The sequence below is a fragment of the Hyperolius riggenbachi genome, chromosome 3 (genome assembly GCF_040937935.1).
Source record: "Hyperolius riggenbachi isolate aHypRig1 chromosome 3, aHypRig1.pri, whole genome shotgun sequence".
Classification (NCBI taxonomy): domain Eukaryota; kingdom Metazoa; phylum Chordata; class Amphibia; order Anura; family Hyperoliidae; genus Hyperolius; species Hyperolius riggenbachi.
This window is the reverse complement of record NC_090648.1, coordinates 420,726,934-420,746,280: the sequence shown is the minus strand read 5'-3', so window position 1 is coordinate 420,746,280 and position 19,347 is coordinate 420,726,934. Positions and strand designations below refer to the sequence as shown.

The 19,347-nt window shown below is 44.5% G+C and overlaps 2 protein-coding genes across 11 annotated transcripts in view; one reads left to right on the top strand and one right to left on the bottom strand.

Annotated features, from left to right (window-relative positions):
• The window catches only part of PRELID2 (PRELI domain containing 2), a 182,432-nt gene that overhangs the window by 52,383 nt on the left and 110,702 nt on the right, over positions 1-19,347 (top strand). The window lies entirely within an intron of this gene.
• The window catches only part of SH3RF2 (SH3 domain containing ring finger 2), a 477,535-nt gene that overhangs the window by 424,949 nt on the left and 33,239 nt on the right, over positions 1-19,347 (bottom strand). The gene's annotated exons all lie outside the window — the stretch shown is intronic.

Below are 19,347 nucleotides of genomic sequence, written 5' to 3'. Positions count from 1 at the left end.
TCCAGTACAGGAAGAGTTAAGAAACTTCAGTTGTTGTTTATGTGAAAGAGCTTCTCTGAGCTCTCCGATTAAGCTTGGTCGGCTACAGTGCTGTTTTCTGGAGCAATTGCCTCAGCCGGTCTCTTGCTGTTTCGTGTTTAAGGTTTTACTGCCAGGACGTTCAAAGGGTCATTAGCCTGCTCTGTTTCATCATTTAAAATACAGAGTGTCATTTGTAAACTGCAAATATTAGAGAATGATGCAATGTTATAAAAAAAAGCTATATAACTGAAAATAAAAATATAAGACTTTTCTTTGCTACTAATGTTCTATTAATTATCCATACTACATATGCATTCATTATATAATTTTTTTTCGCTTCAGTGTCACTTTATACCCTGTTTAACATCCCCTGGTGGTGCATTTATGTCTGGATGTATGGGTCACGCGACCACATGAATGTTGCTTAGCGTCGCAATAATGACTGTCGCAATAATGACTGTCACGGCAGATCGGATCGCTAAGATCCCCGACGACTCCCACGCAAAGTACCGCGATCGCTTGAAGTCTTGTTTGCTCTCGACATGTAGCGTCGTGTGACATTGTGCATATCCGCCAGCAGGAAGAAGCGTCGCTTGAAGAGCATAGTCAAGGGGATGTTGCAGGACCTGTCAGGCGTTGAGTACCAGGCTTAATGGTTTCTTTCCAGTAAGGACCCGGTCAGACAATATAGTGTCCCTCGCTGATAAGGAATTACGTTCCTGGCAGAGCACTGGGTTTTCGAGAGCAGGGGGGAGATAAAATAGTTAATATATTTTAGCTTTCTGAGACACAGGGCAAACTTTGTTATTGAACTGAGACAAAACAATAAGTCTACTTTAAGTTTTTTTAAACATAACATAAAACTGTGGGATATCTAAAAGTCATTTTTAGGAGTGAAAGGATAGATACAATTGTCCATCTCATCCGTTTATTTTTACTTGAAGGAGTTGTAGGAAAAAATAATAAAACAAGCTCTACTTACCCAGAGCTTTCTCCAGCCCCAAGCTCCCTCGCCGCAACTCTGCACGCAGCCGTTCGCCGCAGTTCCGTCCCGGTCCCCGGTGATGACGTCAGGCCGACCACCAGTACTGCGCCTGTGCGAGCGGCGCTGTCAATCACCGCCACGTGGACCGTAGCGGACTGCGCAGGCGCAGTAGTTCTGCTGCGCAGTCCTCTCCGGTCCATGTGGCGGTGATTGACAGCGCCACTCATGCAGGCGCATTACAGGCCAACCTGGAGGTCATCGCCGGGGACCGGGACGGAGCTGCGGCAAACGGCTGCGTGCAGAACTGCGATAAGGGACATGCTAGGAGCTTGGGGCTGGAGGAAGCCCCGGGTAAGTAGCACTTGTGTTTAATATTTTTTTTCCCTGATAACTCCTTTAAGGTTCACTTAAACCACTTGAAGACCGTAGGCTTTTCTTCCCACCAACAGAGCTTTCTGTTGGTGGGCTCTGATAGCTGCTGGGGTATTTGTTTATTTTTACTTAATTTTTTTACATAAATGTGTATTTTGTTTTATTTCATTTCCTTCCCTCCCCCTGGCAGCCAATCCCAGCGATTAGCTCTCATAGACATCAGCCTATGAGAGCCTATCGCTCTCTGTGCCTCCCAGGGGGACAGCCGTGTGCCTTAGATCGCAGCGCTGTACGTTGTATATAGAAGGCAGTTTTGCCGTCTAACAGTCTCCTAGCGGCGATCGGATGACGGAGCGGAGATGCATGCACGATCTCTTGCAAACCCCGCCCCAGGACTTCATGCCAATTGGCGTTGAACGGTCCTGGGGCTGCCGCCGCGTCTACGCCAATTGGCATGGAGAGGTCGTTAAGCAGTTAAGAACAGTTCAGGTGTGCTTTAAGCTCTTAGGAAAGTGTATTTCCATGTTTTAAATAGAATATACAGTATATTCTGCCTTGCCTTTAAATCAGATGCTCAGCTCTGATTCATGTAATGGCTCAAGTACAGATGTTCCTCTGTGCTGTCAGTTCTAATCAAGATCACATTCCACCTTTACCTAATCAAGACTTGTGCATTTTGAAAGGAATAGGCTTTATTTATCTATAGCGCTTGTTGCCTAAGGTACTAACTGATGCATTCATGATGCCCTTACTTGGCTCAATACATTATGACTTGTAGATAGAGTGCTATTCTCCATGTGGCCTTTAGATGACACTATATCCTTTCTTTGGTGGGTTTAAAATTATAGCTAAAACTAATCTTATGAAAGCAATTTTTACTAGAGACAGTGATGTATTCCATTTTGAGCTTTTTACTGAGTATTTTTGCATATAAATGCGATTTGAACAATCTTAATCATGTTTGCTCTACGAATTGAAGGCCGTTCGTTAGGCTCGCTGCAACTTTTCTGTTAATTTTTATCAACTTCTTCTAACTTAAACTTGTAGAAATGTATTGGATTTTATTAATCCTCTGGCATCCATCCATAGGTTAATATTAGGAGACACAGACCGATACTATAGTTTATGTAGACAATACATTTGTATTGATGTCTGAACAGCATTTGGTTAATGGCTTCTTACATCTAATAATTGCTTTGTACAGTGTCCAACAGAATTCTCCAGAGCTATAAAAATGACTAAGGGTTTCTAAAGGAACATTGCCAAATCTGTTCTAAAACTTCCAGTCTCTGGGCCTCCCATTCTTTTGGTTGGTGAGCTCTTCTGGACTGGTGCTTGCTGCAGTTATTAGTATTCATGTGTAAACTGGTTGTTGCTTTTATTAGTATTACAGTATTTTGTGTGTATACAGTATATAATCACATATAAGCCAACCCGCATATAAGCCGAGGTACCCACTTTTCCCTCAGAATCCAGGAAAAAGTTATTGACTCATGTATAATCGCCCCTTCCTAGTATGCTCCCCCCCCAGCACTACAGTAGCCAGATGTGCACCCAGTACAAGTCATCACCTCTCCCCATAGTCAGATGTGCTCAAAGGATGATACAGCTGTCTCAAGACGCCACTAGTTGACATCATAGAAATGAGACACAGCAATTGCCATACAGAAAGGACACCTGATTATTGCATTGCTAGCACCACAAGCCTTTGGGACACAGGTAGTCTTGAGCGGCGCACTCTGCACACCATGTTGCAGGGGATGGGGGGCACGGACACAGCAGGGAGCCAGCTGGCAAGAGCAAGACCACTAGTGAAAGATCCTTATGCTCCTCTGCCAGTAACGAAACCTGCTTCACCATCCGTTCTGCTCCACTGACTCACATATAATCAGAGGCGGTAACTTTTCTGCACATTTTTTTTATGCAGGCTTATGTGTGAGTGTATATATAAGGTGTATATATAAATATGTTGAAAGGCCCATATTTAAAAATGGGTGCTAGTCCTTGGCTACAACCATCACTCCCCAACACCCCCCGCAACGCCTGCCACCTGCAATTCGAATGCACACACATGGTCAACATGCACGCCCACGACGCGTGCGCATGGTGGTCAAGACTCGCACGCACGCCTGCACTCCGCCTGTCCCCCCTCTGCTGTCCAAAGAGTGTATATATAATAATTAAAAATACAGTGGAGGAAATAATTATTTGACCCCCTCACTGATTTTGTAAGTTTGTCCAATGACAAAGAAATGAAAAGTCTCAGAACAGTATCATTTCAATGGTAGGTTTATTTTAACAGTGGCAGATAGCACATCAAAAGGAAAATCGAAAAAATAACCTTAAATAAAAGATAGCAACTGATTTGTATTTCATTGAGTGAAATAAGTTTTTGAACCCCTACCAACCATTAAGAGTTCTGGCTCCCACAGAGTGGTTAGACACTTCTACTCAATTAGTCACCCTCATTAAGGACACCTGTCTTAACTAGTCACCTGTATAAAAGACACCTGTCCACAGGATCAATCAATCAAGCAGACTCCAAACTCTCCAACATGGGAAAGACCAAAGAGCTGTCCAAGGATGTCAGAGACAAAATTGTAGACCTGCACAAGGCTGGAATGGGCTACAAAACCATTAGCAAGTAGCTGGGAGAGAAGGTGACAACTGTTGGTGCGATTGTTCGAAAATGGAAGGAGCTCAAAATGACCATCAATCGACCTCGCTCTGGGGCTCCACGCAAGATCTCACCTCATGGGGTGTCAATGGTTCTGAGAAAGGTGAAAAAGCATCCTAGAACTACACGGGAGGAGTTAGTGAATGACCTCAAATTAGCAGGGACCACAGTCACCAAGAAAACCATTGGAAACACATTACACCGCAATGGATTAAAATCCTGCAGGGCTCGCAAGGTCCCCCTGCTCAAGAAGGCACATGTGCAGGCCCGTCTGAAGTTTGCCAATGAACACCTGAATGATTCTATGATTCTGTGAGTGACTGGGAGAAGGTGCTGTGGTCTGATGAGACCAAAATAGAGCTCTTTGGCATTAACTCAACTTGCTGTGTTTGGAGGAAGAAAAATGCTGCCTATGACCCCCAAAACACCGTCCCCACCATCAAGCATGGGGGTGGAAACATTTTGCTTTGGGGGTGTTTTTCTGCTAAGGGCACAGGACAACTTAATCGCATTAACGGGAAAATGGACGGAGCCATGTATCGTGAAATCCTGAACGACAACCTCCTTCCCTCTGCCAGGAAACTGAAAATGGGTCGTGGATGGGTGTTCCAGCACGACAATGACCCAAAACATACAGCAAAGGCAACAAAGGAGTGGCTCAAGAAGAAGCACATTAAGGTCTTAGAGTGGCCTAGTCAGTCTCCGGACCTTAATCCAATAGAAAACCTATGGAGGGAGCTCAAGCTCAGAGTTGCACAGAGACAGCCTCGAAACATTAGGGATTTAGAGATGATCTGCAAAGAGGAGTGGACCAACATTCCTCCTAAAATGTGTGCAAACTTGGTCATCAATTACAAGAAACGTTTGACCTCTGTGCTTGCAAACAAGGGTTTTTCCACTAAGTATTAAGTCTTTTATTGTTAGAGGGTTCAAAAACTTATTTCACTTAATGAAATACAAATCAGTTGCTATCTTTTATTTAAGGTTATTTTTTCGATTTTCCTTTTGATGTGCTATCTGCCACTGTTAAAATAAACCTACCATTGAAATGATACTGTTCTGAGACTTTTCATTTCTTTGTCATTGGACAAACTTACAAAATCAGTGAGGGGGTCAAATAATTATTTCCTCCACTGTATATATATATATATATATATATATATATATATATATATATATATTTTATATTTATATTATATGATATGCATGCATCCGGAATGGAAAGTATTTACAATGCATCACTTTTTCCAATAATGACAATAAGGCCTAGTTCACATCTGCGTTTTGGGCCAAAACGGATCCAGTGAGTGGATCCAATGTCTGCTTCACCGGATCCGGATGGCTCAGTCCGTGGCCCGTGGCCTGTGTGAAAACTGATCTGATCAATGATTGATCGGATCCATTTTCATTCAGCAAATACATACCTAATCTTGTGCAAAAGCCGGCGGTAGAGGCTTCCTCTTCTTCCGCCATGAGTACACAGTGCGTCATGTGACTAGTCACATGATGCGTCATGTAGTCACATTATGCGGAAGACGACGGAAGCCTCTACTGCCGGCTGCTGCACAAGATTAGGTATGTATTTAGCCTCCCTAGCCCAGCTGCTTCACCCTCCCGTCGCTCAGGATCGCGCCGGCCCATGTCCCCCCCCCCCCCCCCTTCCCTGTGGAACGGTCCGTTTCTTCACTAGTGTGAAGAAACGTTCCGTTTCCCATTGCCCCCAATCCGCTAGGCAGAACGGTCTGGAAAATTAGGGCCTGCAGCAGTTTTTGGATCCGGGGAACGGAACGTATCCATACCAACGGACGCATATGAATGGATCCATAGGTTAATTGGATCCATTCACAACTGTTTCATTTTTACAATATACGTTCCGCTTACGTTTCGGAAAAAACCACTGATGTGAACCGGGCCTAAGAAAAAAAGTTTACTTGAGGTTATGGAAAATTGAAATCACATGTACAGAAGTATTCACAGCCTTTGCTCATTTGAATATTATGCCACAAGTTTGCTGCAAAGAGGAACGGGCAAATCTGGCCAAGTATTGGTGTCCTTGGCCAGATTTGTCCGTTCATCTATGCAGCACCTCTCAAGCTCCATCAGGTTGGATGAGAATATAGTCATTAGGGGATCACAGTCAAATCCCTACAAAATACACAGATGGCCCATAGCCACTAGGAAAGGTGTAAGCCCTGTGGTTTCCTATGATGAGTCACTTCCGAGCATGCTTCAGGGGCATAAAGAGATGATTTGCATATTCAGGTGTGATGCATCATGGTAAACCACAGTTGTTCACTTAAAGCTGAATTATGGCAATTACCTTTGGTTTTAAGAAGGCAAATTATAATCAAATCCCTAAAACCGTAGCGTCTAGAAGAAAACCACACAAACACGAGGAGAATATCCTGCAGATAGTGTTCTTGCCCAGATTTGAACTGAGGACGGACCCCATCTCTGGTGGGCGAGAGTGCTATCCACTATGCCACTGCTTGTGAAGGAACTGTGCTTTGGTCAGAAAGTCCATTTACTCAACACTAAAGACCTATTTCCACTAGTATACACATTTTTCGATGGCTCCATTGAACTGCATTGGTTTCAGTATTAATGTGAAAATTTGCATTGCAATTTCGCACTCAGTGGAAGTCCTTAGGCACAACTTTATCTTTATGGAGTGAAAGTTATTTGTACAAAAGCTATAAGCATTGCAAATATTTTACAAAACTTTACTAAAACAACTTGCTTGTCTGCGTTCATCCGTCTTTCTCAGCTGGTAATAAATATTATACACAGCTTCTAAGAGTAAGTGCTAATTGGGAGTGTGCACAGGATTCGTTCAGGGAGTATAATAACTATGGCCATCTCTAGCTTTGCATGCTTCCAAACCTCATAGTATGTTGATAAATCTAAGGCACCTCTCTTGAGGAAAATAGCTCCTATGCAAAGGCTGCTATCCCCAAGGACGCCACTGGGGATGCCTTACTTGCCATCAGAGTAGATGCAATCAGCATAGGGAGGAGACATTCTTTTAATTCAGAATATATCCAATTTCCAGCCATGAAGGGCATGCCAAGGATTAAGAATGGATATGTCATGATATCCAAAATAGGCGTACGTTAAAAAGGGGCGCTGGGAAAAAAGGGCGCGGGGTTTTAAACGATAAGCATGGATAACGTTTAAAAATGTATTGTACTGTATTTCGTTTAAAATTAATGTTTTATAAAGTTATAAATCATTAAATAATGTGCATTAAATCGGCAATTGTAAAAACGTTAATCTTTCGTTTAAATAGTGAAACGTATAATAACGTTTAAAAAAAAAAATTACTAAGTAACCCTCCCTGTACCTACCCCTAACCCCTAGACCCCCCTGTTGGTGCCTAAACCTAAGACCCCCCTGTTGGTGCCTAAACCTAAGACCCCCCTGTTGGTGCCTAAACCTAAGACCCCCCTGTTGGTGCCTAAACCTAAGACCCCTCTGTTGGTGCCTAAACCTAAGACCCCCCCGTTGGTGCCTAAACCTAAGACCCCTCTGTTGGTGCCTAAACCTAAGACCCCCCTGTTGGTGCCTAAACCTAAGACCCCCCTGTGATAAGCATTAATAACGTTTCAAAAACATATTGTGCGGTTTTTTCGTTTAAAAATAATGTAAAAAAAATAAAATTGTACTGTTTTTCGTTTAAAAATAATGTTTGAAAAAAATATTGTACTGTTTTTTTTCGTGTAAAAATAATATTAAAAAATGTATAAATCATTAAATAATGTGTAATCATGAGAAGCAGTAATAAAACATTAAGTCTCCGGGCGCCGCTTTTAAAACGTTATTTTTCTCCGGCGCCCTTTTTTCCTATCGGGCGCCCATTAAACGATATTTATTATGGGAGTGAATGGCGGCGCCCGCTTTGTCCACTAGCCTCCTGCACCCTTTTTTACTGTTACCCCAAAATAGTGCCTTTTTTTTTGTCCGTTGCTGGTACAACCATACGCCATATTGAGCTATAATTAACTATTTTCAACATCTATGTAGCAGGGGCCCAACTAGAGGGAAGCAGCCCATGCGATCGCAGGGGAGTCCAGAGAGGTGGGGGCCCCATCTCCTAACCATCCCTTCATACGATACTTCAGATCAGGTGCTTTTGTGGCTACACTTGTTTTGAGTGTGAAGACCATGGTGGCCACGCTTGTTTTATGCCCCTTGTGAGATGGGCCCCAAGGCCATAAGGGGCACCAAGGGAAGGCAAGGGAACATTTGGGGCACCCCATGAATTGTAGTTAAGCCACTGCTATGTAGGAACCTTTTTCTTGGTTGTTTTGTATTAAAGATCAAAATAACATGCATTTATCCTTAAAGAGACTCTGAAGTCTCTTTTTTCCCCTGATTTTCTCATATAGTGCTGTTAAGAGTTAATGCTTAAGTGAAATTGCAGCATCCCTGTGGCAGATGACAGATTTATTGCTGAGGATTAAGGTGCGTACACACATGCGACTATAGTCGTTTGTAACGATCGTTCCCCGATCTTTACCAACGACAATCGTTACAAAAAACGAACCACCGACTATTAAGGCAAACGACGAACGAGACAAATCGCTACAAAAGAAAGTTCTGTCTCGGCGGATTTTAACCAACGACGATCGTTTGCAAAAGTAGTACATCGTTGGAAACGGTCGTTCGTACTAGGCTTGACATGCGCATTTCGCTATTTCTCCCTGAAACTTCTAATTTTTATGCGCAGGCGCAATAGTTGCTTTACGTGATGTAACGTTCGTTCTAACGATCAGATCGTTACACACCTTTTAAAACTAACTTTACATAGGTCGTTCTTTCATCAATTAAAAGTTTGTTCGTCGTTCTCAACGAACGATCGTTGTCGCATGTGTGTACGTAGCATTAGCCCTGCAGAGCTCCAGGGCTCGCAGGGCTTCACTTCCTCAATGAGGCAGAACTTCAGGCTGTAGCTCTGCCTCCTCCGCAGTCAATCTCTGCAGATTGCTGCCTCTCCCCTCCCCCCTCAGTCTTCTTTCACTGAGAGGGGCAGAGAGGAGGTGGAGATCCATGGAGATTGATTGCGGAGAGGTAGAGCTACAGCTGAAAGCTCAGCCTCTCCAGGAAGAAAAACCCTGCGAGCCAGGGCAGCATGATCTGTTACCTGCACAGTCGTGGAACTTTGCAGGTCACTTTCTCTATATTAAATCACTCATCTGCCATGGGGATGTGGCGATTTCACTCTGGCATTAACTCTTAACAGGATGATATGAGCAAAACAGGGGAAAAAAGAGACTTCAGGGTCTCTTTAAGCTGGTTCCATATACTTTACTAATGAATCGGCTATTGACACCAGCTATGCCAAATTCTGGTCATGTATAGACCTCCTATAGAGAGACCTGCAACAGTCATGGGGCATGCTTATAACCTGTGCTGGGAGCGACATCCAGAGAAATGATAACTTAAAGGCACCTTAAGTGAGAGGGCTATAAAGGCTGCCGTTTATTTGCTTTTAAACCAGTACCAGTTGCTTGACGGTACTGCTGATCTCTTTGGCTGCAATAGTGTCTGAATTATAATACTTAAAAACACAGCCATTTACAGATATTTAGAACACCTGTTTCTGCACTGAGCATATCCTCCAATCATAGACTACGCGCAGCTCTCTTCCCTGCTTGGAGCAGCTACAGCTTCCCCTCAATTGGCACTAGGGGATGTGAGAGCCCTGTGTCCCCCATACAAACTGCGGATATATTGGAATTACTTGATAAGAAATGGGGGCATTACCAGTCATCTGATCATTTACTGATCAGGAATTAATTCTTCTAGAGTCTGATTGAAAACAACTGAAAAACCAACTCTCTTGGCTGCTTACCAGATGGACATGCAGAGGCGTAGCTATGGGTGGTAAAGGGGTACACATGTCCCCAGGCGCAGCACTGTAAGGGAGTGCAGAACATGGCCACCGCACCCCCCAACTGAGTGAGAGGCAGCTCACTGGCTGCCTGAAGTGCCCCTGCTTCTCTTCCTCCCTCTGCAGGGGAGTGCAGAAGTGTTAGAGTAACTGTCGGGCATAAAATCAAAAATCAATTCTTTATTTTTATCTGGTAAACAAGTAATAAGGATGCTAATCAGGCAATCCAAAAGTTAAAATCACTATTACTTTTCTTGTTGATAAATTATCATTCCCGACTTTACATGACTCTTATTTGGTACACAAAAGAGAAGTTGCAGGGCATGCTAGGTTGTCTTTTTTTGCTTCCCTACTTCCCCTCAGGCTTAAAGGGGCACTACAGCGAAAAACTGTAAAATTTTAAATATGTACAAACATATACAAATAAGAAGTACATTTTTTTCCAGAGTAAAATGAGCCATAAATTACTTTTCTCCTATGTTGCTGTCACTTACGGTAGGTAGTAGAAATCTGACAGAATTAACAGGATTTGGACTAGTCCATCTCTTCATAGGGGATTCTCAGCAAGGCTTTTACTCCTTATAAAGATATTCCTGAAAAAGGACTTAAACAATGATGCTGGCCAGCTTCCCTGCTCCCTACACAGTTTTTTGGCAGTTGGACCGAGCAACTACCATTCACTAAGTGCTTTTGAAAATAAATATATCCCTGAGAATCCCCTATAAAGAGTTGGACTAGTCCAAAACCTGTCACTTCTGTCAGATTTCTACTACCTACTGTAAGTGACAGCAACATAGGAGAAAAGTAATTTATGGCTCATTTTAATCTGGAAAAAAAAATGTACTTCCTATTTGTATATGTTTGCACATATTTTAAATTTTACAGTTTTTTGGTGTTGTAGTGCCCCTTTAATGCAGCCTGTTTAGCTGAAGCCTCTTTCCCTCCTGTTTTCCCCTCCCACACCTCTGTTCCTTTCTGATTGGCCAACATTTCTCATGCTGAAACAATGCACTTTCTATAGTGAAGGGCAGGCAAATCAGGCAGAGGAGACTAAGGGCGGATATTACATCACGACTGGCTTCAAAATAGCCACAGTAAATATGGAAACTGTCTAGAATCGGATTCTCTACTTTTCCTTTATACAATTCACAGGCATCATAACGTGGACAGTGCAATACATCTGTTATGTAAGTAGAGCAAGTATTTATCTATCTATATATATATATATATATATATATATATATATATATATATATATATATATATATATATATATATATATATATATATATATATATATATATATATATATATATATATATATAATTTTTTTTTCTTTTCCTGAGATAGTATGGCTGACAGCTCCTTTTTAACAGCTGCAGAACAAGGGGGGCACATCTGAATAACTATAGGGGGTACATCTGGCTATCTAAACGTGGGGAAGGGAGGCACATCTGGCGATCTAAACAGCATTACAGCATGTACATTTGGCTCCTCCCATGACCACACCCACATTCTGATTCATGGTCATGCCCAATTTGTCCAGAGGTCTTTGTCCCCAGGTGCTGAAAAGCATAGCTATGCCTCTGTGGACATGATGGCCAATATTGCTTGGTCCTGCATAGATCCTGGCGTATGCTATGTAGGACCGATTAATATGAAGGTGTTAGCAAGCTTGGGTGGCCAGGACATGAGCACTGCTACCAAGTTAAAAGGAACATCAGGTTGTGTCCCATCAGAAATGTGAATGAGATCCTAGACATTCTCTTTCGCAAAGCAAATTCTATTCAGCTTGGAATTGGCCAAACAAATGCCCTTCTGGCCATTTTTGATTAGCCCAGTTTAAAGCAGCATACAGTTTGCATGCAAGCCAGATTTATTAGCTTCTTATTTACTATCTAGTGGTGGTGACTAATTGCCTCCCAGGTCATCACTTCCAATGCTGTTTTCTGACCAAACAGCTGCCTATCCTTCTCTTGTTCAGTTTATCAGAGCATCATTTATATTTGAACAATACGCTGGTAATTTATGGCCCAACACACAATTTCCCAACAATTTGTGTTGACCGCTCTGATCGAATGCTGTACAGAAGGGTCGCTAGACAGCAGCTGAGTAATGCCTTCTGAAGAAGGGAGAAGGGATGACAATACTGGAAACAACCTAACCGCTTCACGAGGGAAAGAAATACTCAACCACAACGTGAAAACATAACACTGATATTACTGTGCAGGCATAAAAAAGGCTAAGTCTCTATGTATGCCTACATATTTTTTACATTAATGCAAAGCTATGCTGTATTTAAACCACTTCCCAAATGCCCATAGGTGGCGGAAAGTGGCCACATACATACGTACCCACGGGTGCATCCTAGTCCTCTGCCCTATAAAACAGATCATTTTAAGATGTCTGTTTTGCACTGTAAAGTACTAAAAACTGACGTTTTAAAACGTCATTTTTGCAGGAAGTGGTTAACTGAGATGATGCAAATGTTTAGCTATGTAATGAGTTAATAATAATGCTGATATTTGTATAGTGCTTTTCTCCTGTGGGACTTAAAGCACTTGATAGTTGCAGCCACTAAGGGCATGCTCAGAAGACCACCCTCCAGTGTTAGGGAGCCTTGCCCAAGGACTCCTTGCTGAATAGGTAACTGGCTGCAGGATTTGAACCCTGGTCCTCTGTGTCAAAAGTGGTGTTGTTAACCAATAGACTATCCAGACTCTAGTGATGGACATGTCTAGGAGAACTCCTGGAGAAACGTGATCAGTTTGGTCAGGTGATAAATATGTAAGTCTCTGATTCGCTAGTTATGATCATGTGCTAAGCAGAATGTGATCACAACAAATCAGAGCTTTGCAAATCTTTCAGCTGATCAAACAAATCACATGCGTCTCTGTGAGTTCTTATATGTGACCATCACTACCAGATGCCTATGAAATAATGTATTTATTAGCATATTTTAAAATACTGTATGTAATTGTGCTTTTGCGCATCATACATTAAAGTGTATGACTCATGTTAGTATTTAAAGATGAACTTTAACCAAGGATTGAACTTCATCCCAATCAGTAGCTGATGCCCCCTTTCCCACGAGAAATCTTTACCTTTTCTCAAAGATCATCAGGGGGATCTGTATGGCTGATATTTTGGTGAAACCCCTCCCACAATGTGATGTCAGGACCAAGGTCCTGACAGTTTGCTGTGTGTGAAGCTCGTTGCATTGTGGGAAATAACAACAGCTTTTTCCAACTGCCAAGCAAGAAATGTGCATAGAACTCTCAGTAACTAACGTTCCAGGTCACCTGCAAACACTGACTAAATCATCTATGAACTAATATTGTAAACAATAAATCATTTGATTAATTGTTATTTTCACTACAGTTCCTCTTTAAAGGGAACCTGTACTGAGTAAAATTATTTAAAATAAACACATGAAGTAACTTCAAATGAACATTACATAGTTACCTCGCCATCAGTTCCTCTCAGAAGCTCACCATTTTCTTCTAACAATGATCCCTTCCAGTTCTGACAACATTTTGTCAGAACTGAAATATATCAGTTGCTGTCAGTTATATATCAGTTGCTGTCAGTTTCAGTTGAGGAAAATTGATGAGTCCATGCTTCCCTATGGCTCAAGTGGGCGATGTTACAGTTTAACAGTGTGCTGACCAGAAAGCTGTTATGGTGTAATGGCCATTTTCAAAATGGAGGACAGAGAATTCCATTGGTCACAATGGACAAACAGGACACGGGAGAGGAGAAAGAGATTAAGGAGTAGACTACACAGGAGGTAAGTATGACCTGTGTATGGTTATTTTGACTTTTAATTTTCAGTTCAGGTTTTCTTTAACCACTTGCCGACCGCCCACAGCCCATGGGCGGCGGCAAAGTGGACGCCTTAAGGACCGCAATACGCCTGACGGCGGCGGGTCCTTAAGGCGTGTCCGGGGAGCGATCGCGTCATCTATGACGCGCGCTCCCCGCGGCGAAAGGTCCCGCCCACCTTGCCCGATACCCCGCCGGCCAATTAGCAGCGCCGGCGGGGTTTAAAAATACGATCTGGCCAATAGTATTGTATAATACACTTTGTTTACGTAACAAAGTGTATTATACAGGCTGCCTCCTCCTCCTCTGCACGCATCTTCGCACGGATCTCGGAGGAGGAGGCAGCCCTGTTAGAGCAAGCACAGAACAGGTTTTTTACACCCACAGACCCCCCGATCGCCCACCCCAGCCTTCAGAACCCCCCCTGACCACCCCAGCAGACCCAAGTTTGCACCCAAGCACCCCCTAATAAACCTATCAATCACCCCCTGCCACTATCTGCCGACGCTATTATTTAGATTAGGTCCCTAACTGCCCCCTAGGGTCCCTTGATCACCCCCCCCTACCCTCAGATCCCCCCAGACCCCCCCCCCAGCCCCCCACCCCTGTATACTGTATACTGTACTGCATCTGCCTCACCCACTGACCACCTGTCTATCACCTGTCTGTCACTTGTCACCACCACCCATCAGAGCAGACCCTAAACTGTCCCTTGGGGGCACCTGATCACCCACCCAGACCCCCAGATTGTCCTCAGACCCCCCCCCTGATAACCTCCCCAGTGCATTGTTTACATCTATTCTCCCCTGTAATCACTCACTGACCTCCCATCGGTCACCCCCTGTGTCTGCCACCCATCAGATCAGGACCCAATCTGCCCCGTGCGGGCACCTAATCAACCCCCCTCACCCTCAGATCGCCCTCAGACCCCCCCCCCCCCCCCCCAATCACCTTCCCAGTGCATTGTATTTGATTGTGCTGTCATATTGTGCTGTCATTGTATTTGATTGTCCCGTAATTGTATTTGATTGTCCCGTGATTGGCCTGTGATTGTCCCGTGATTGGCCTGTGATTGTCCCGTGATTGGCCTGTGATTGTCCCGTGATTGGCCTGTGATTGTCCCGTGATTGGCCTGTGATTGTCCCGTGATTGGCCTGTGATTGTCCCGTGATTGGCCTGTGATTGTCCCGTGATTGGCCTGTGATTGTCCTGTGATTGTCCCGTGATTGGCCCGTGATTGTCCCGTGATTGGCCTGTGATTGTCCCGTGATTGGCCTGTGATTGTCCCGTGATTGGCCTGTGATTGTCCCGTGATTGGCCTGTGATTGCCCCGTGATTGGCCTGTGATTGGCCCGTGATTGGCCTGTGATTGTCCCGTGATTGGCCTGTGATTGTCCCGTGATTGGCCTGTGATTGTCCCGTGATTGGCCTGTGATTGGCTTTGATTGTCCCGTGATTGGCCTGTGATTGTTTCTGATTGCTTCTGATTCCCCACTCGCCACCACCCCCCTGTCACTATCCTAGTGATCTAAAAACAGTGATCAGTGGAAACTGTCACTTTTTTAGTATCACTAGTGTTAGCAGTTAGGCCAGTTAGCTAGGCCCCTTTGTTAGTGTCAGTTAGTGCTCAGCCCACTGCACCACAGTCACTAATTAGCGTCATCACTGTCGCTAATCAACATTGTTACTATATAGTATCTGTAAGTGATCATTACTGATCGCAGTCAGATCTATTAGGGTCACTAGGATCCACTAAAAAACGCAGTGTTTGCCCGATCAGGTCTGATCGCTCGCCTGCACTTGCGTTCAGCCCACCCCACCGCAGTGACAGAATTTTTTTTTCTGATCACTGCAAAAACCACTGTACACTAGCTGTGCACTGTAAACATCAGTTTTGATTTTTTTTTTAATCAAAACTCAGTGATCACAGCTTTCTACCGCTCAAATACTCCCTTTCGCTAAGTAGGTGCTCTTTTTTCTGGGTAGTCTCAGAGGAATACCCCCTAAATTTAGCAGTCCACCATGGCAAAAAAGGGGTATTCCGATGATGAGGTTCTCAGGTACATGGCCCAGTCGGATGAGGACGATTGGGACGAACCATTCGACGAATCATCTGGGTCAGAGTTTGTACCTGAATTGAGCAGTGGCTCACTGACCGATAGTGATGACGAGGTTGAGGTCCCGGCTAGAGCCAGCCGTACCACACCCCATGTCGTTGGACAGCAGGTGGCGCAGGATCAGCCTCAAGGGCAGCAGAGTGGTGCTCGTGCTGGTCTGAGATTTCATGGTGGGGCAGGCAGCACAGCATCTCCTGGACCTAGAACCAGTACTTCCGTACACCCTGGTGAAGTGGCGAGCACCAGCGTGGAAGTTGAAACTGGTTCGGTGGCACGTGTAGTAACACCCCAGTCGCAGCCATCAAGTAGACGGGCCCGTACTACCCCTAGTTTACCAGAGGTGCTGGCAAATCCAAATTGGCAATCCCCTGATACCGCCGCACCCGTACTGCCCCCTTTCACCGCCCAGTCTGGAGTCCAGGTGATGACAGATAATCTAGGATCGCCCCTAGACTTTTTTTATCTGTTCATCACCCAGGATCTCTTAGACCTAGTCGTGGCAGAGACCAACCGTAAAGCCACACAATTTCTAACCGCCAATCCGAATGTCTTCCTTGCCCAGCCATTTCGGTGGAAACCAGTCCAAGTTTCCGAACTTAAAATTTTTTTGGGCCTTCTCTTAAACATGGGTCAAATCAAACAAAATGTGTTGCGGTCTTATTGGTCTACAGACCCATCACAACATGTTCCCTTGTACTCTGCTGCCATGTCCAGGACACGATTTGAGAACATCCTGCGCTTCCTGCACTTCAATGATGATGAAACCTGTCATGAAAGTGACCACCCTGCTTTTGACCGGCTCCACAAAATGCGGCCCCTCATAGACCACCTGTCATCAAAATTTGCAGATGCTTATACCCCTGAACAGCAAATCTGCGTAGATGAGTCCCTCATACGTTTTACCGGGCGCCTTGGCATCAAACAGTACATCCCAAGCAAGCGCGCCCGGTATGGGGTGAAACTGTATAAGCTCTGTGAAAGGGCCACAGGCTATACATCTTATTTTAGAGTCTATGAGGGAAAAGACTCCAAATTGGAGCCGGTCGGATGCCCTGACTACCTGGGGAGCAGTGGAAAGGTTGTGTGGGACTTGGCGTCACCCTTGTTCCAGAAGGGGTACCATCTTTATGTGGACAATTACTACTCAAGTGTGGCCCTCTATCAGCACTTAAAGTTAGAAGGAATCCGATGCTGTGGCACCGTGCGGCATAGTCGCCGGGGCTTCCCCCAACGGCTCATTACCACCAAACTTCAACGGGGGCAGAGGGCCGCATTGAGTGCTGACGACCTGCTCGCGGTGAAATGGAAGGACAAGAGGGACGTTTACTTTCTGTCCACCATTCACGCAGACACGACAGTCCAAATTCAACGGCGAACTGAGGTCATTGAAAAACCCCTTGTCGTCCACGAGTATAATACCAACATGGGAGGGGTGGACTTCAATGACCAGAGGTTAGCGCCCTATTTACTTTCCCGCAAAACAAGGCGCTGGTATAAAAAAGTGTCCTTTTATTTAATTCAATTGGCAGTTTACAACAGCTTTGTTCTCTACAGTAAGGCTGGGAGAACTGGATCGTTTCTACAATTTCAGAGACAGATCACTATGGAACTCCTGTATCCAGGAGGTGCCCGGGCCCAACCCCAAGATGCAACTAGCAGGCTGCATGGAAGGCATTACGCCTATCCGATTCCAAGTACCCCAGGTCACCGAATCCGAAGAAAACGCTGTCGTGTCTGCAGCAGGGCTGGAACAAGGCGTGACACCACTGTTTATTGTCCCCGCTGCCCTGACCAGCCTGGACTATGCCTAGGGGAGTGTTTTGAGAGGTACCATGAGCAGGTACACTATTAGAGAGTAGGGAACTACAGACACAGCGGTAGGCACACAAGGGTCTCTCAGTGCTATTTCACACTGCTGCGATGCGTTAGGGCAAAATGCCTAGCGAAAGTCACACTTTGCGGTCCCCCCCTACGCCGGAAGTGCTTGACTTAACACTAGTGCATGCCTACGTTACTGCGTGGCTTCTGTGGCAATTTCGATCGGCCCGGAAGTCATGTTAGTCTATGGCGACGCAGTTCATTACTAGGCCGAATGCTACTCTTGTGGTATTCCCTGAAGGTCTGTTTTGGACGATACGGTGCGGCGGGCTCGACCCACCGGATATGTCAATATGCAGTGTGAAACCAAACATCTGGTTTTGAGAGAGCGTAATACACAGGGCTGCCAGAAACCTCTCCTTTCACTTGGGACAAAATGCGTAATGTACTTCGCCACAACTCTGTGCGATTTGCACTTCGCACATTGTCCCATGGGGGAGGAGAGGTTTGTCCTCGGGAGGTAAGTTAAAAAAAACAAAAAAAAACAAAAAACAGGTAAGCAAAGAAGCTAATGTTTAGTTTGCAATGTTAAGGTTTTTATTAAAAAAGTTCAGTTTATTAATGTTAATGAAGTAATTGCTTTGCTGCTTGCCTGTTTTTTGTTTTTTTTTGTATTTTTTTTCCTTTTTCCATCCAATAACCTTCCAGGTGGACCGAGCGAACGACTAACCAGCTGCAGCACTGATGGTGCATCCTGACAGAACATTGCGCGTCTGTCAGCTTACACATAAGTCGGTGCATGCAGCGCTGCAGGACGAGATTTCTCCTCCGCAGTCAAAAAGATACGTTTGCCGAGGCATATGGGCCGAGGAGTGGTGTTGGGGATTCATATGCTTTGGCAAACACTTTGTATCAAAAAAGAACTCTGGCAATGATTTGTTCATCCACATCGATCGGTGTGAATGGATAAATCAGGTTTGCCAGGGCATACGAGCTGGTGGGTTTGGATTTTTGGGGCGGCAGCTCCTATGTCCTGGCAGACGCCTTCTCCTCCTTTTTGTATTGTTTTGTCTTTTTTCTTCTCTCTTTTTTCTATCCAGACCGACCAATCAGCTGCAGCACTGATGGTGCATCCTGACAGAACAATGCGCGTCTGTCAGCTTACACATAAGTCGGTGCATGCAGCGCTGCAGGACGAGATTTCTCCTCCGCAGTCAAAAAGATACGTTTGCCGAGGCATATGGGCCGAGGAGTGGTGTTGGGGATTCATATGCTTTGGCAAACACTTTGTATCAAAAAAGAACTCTGGCAATGATTTGTTCATCCACATCGATCGGTGTGAATGGATAAATCAGGTTTGCCAGGGCATACGAGCTGGTGGGTTTGGATTTTTGGGGCGGCAGCTCCTATGTCCTGGCAGACGCCTTCCTCTTTTTTTTTTTTTTTTTTTTTTTTCTCCAAAATTTTTTGGCAGATATTTTTTCATCCACATTGATTGATTGTTTGACGTAAATTTTTCCTTTCAGCCCACAGTGCATTACCCTTATGCCCAATATAAGGAGTATAGCAGAAACTCCTAATACTGGCCATACATGTAATGATTGCAGAGACCCTAAAATGCCAGGACAGACCCCACGAA